Below are 547 nucleotides of genomic sequence, written 5' to 3'. Positions count from 1 at the left end.
AGTGAAAAAGTTGGCTTAAAGCTCAACATTCAGAAAACGAAGATCATGGCATCTGGTCCCAACACTTCATGGCAAATAGATGGGGAAACAGTGGAAACAGTGTCAGACTTTATTTTTCTGGGCTCCAAAATCACTGCAGATGGTGACTGCAGCCATGAAATTAAAAGACACTTACTCTTTGGAAGGAAAGTTATGACCAACCTAGATAGCATATTCAAAAGCAGAGACATTACTTTGCCAACAAAGGTTCATCTAGTCAAGGCTATAGTTTTTCCTGTGGTCATATATGGATGTGAGAGTTGGACTGTGAAGAAAGCTGAGCGCCAAAGAATGGATTCTTTTGAAGTGTGGTGTTGGAGAAGACTCTTGAGAGTCCCTTGGATTGCAAGGAGATCCAACCAGTCCATTCTAAAGGAGATCTGTCCTGGGTGTTCTTTGGAAAGAATGATGCTAAAGCTGAAACTCCAGTACTTTGGCCACCTCATGTGAAGAGTTGACTCATTGGAAAAGACTCTGATGCTGGGAGGGATTGGGGGCAGGAGGAGAA

The sequence above is a fragment of the Bison bison genome, unplaced genomic scaffold (assembly GCF_000754665.1).
Source record: "Bison bison bison isolate TAMUID 2011002044 unplaced genomic scaffold, Bison_UMD1.0 scf7180017864484, whole genome shotgun sequence".
In the NCBI taxonomy this organism is placed as follows: Eukaryota; Metazoa; Chordata; class Mammalia; order Artiodactyla; family Bovidae; genus Bison; species Bison bison.
The sequence above is the reverse complement of the archived record's forward strand: the minus strand, read 5'-3'. Positions refer to the sequence as shown.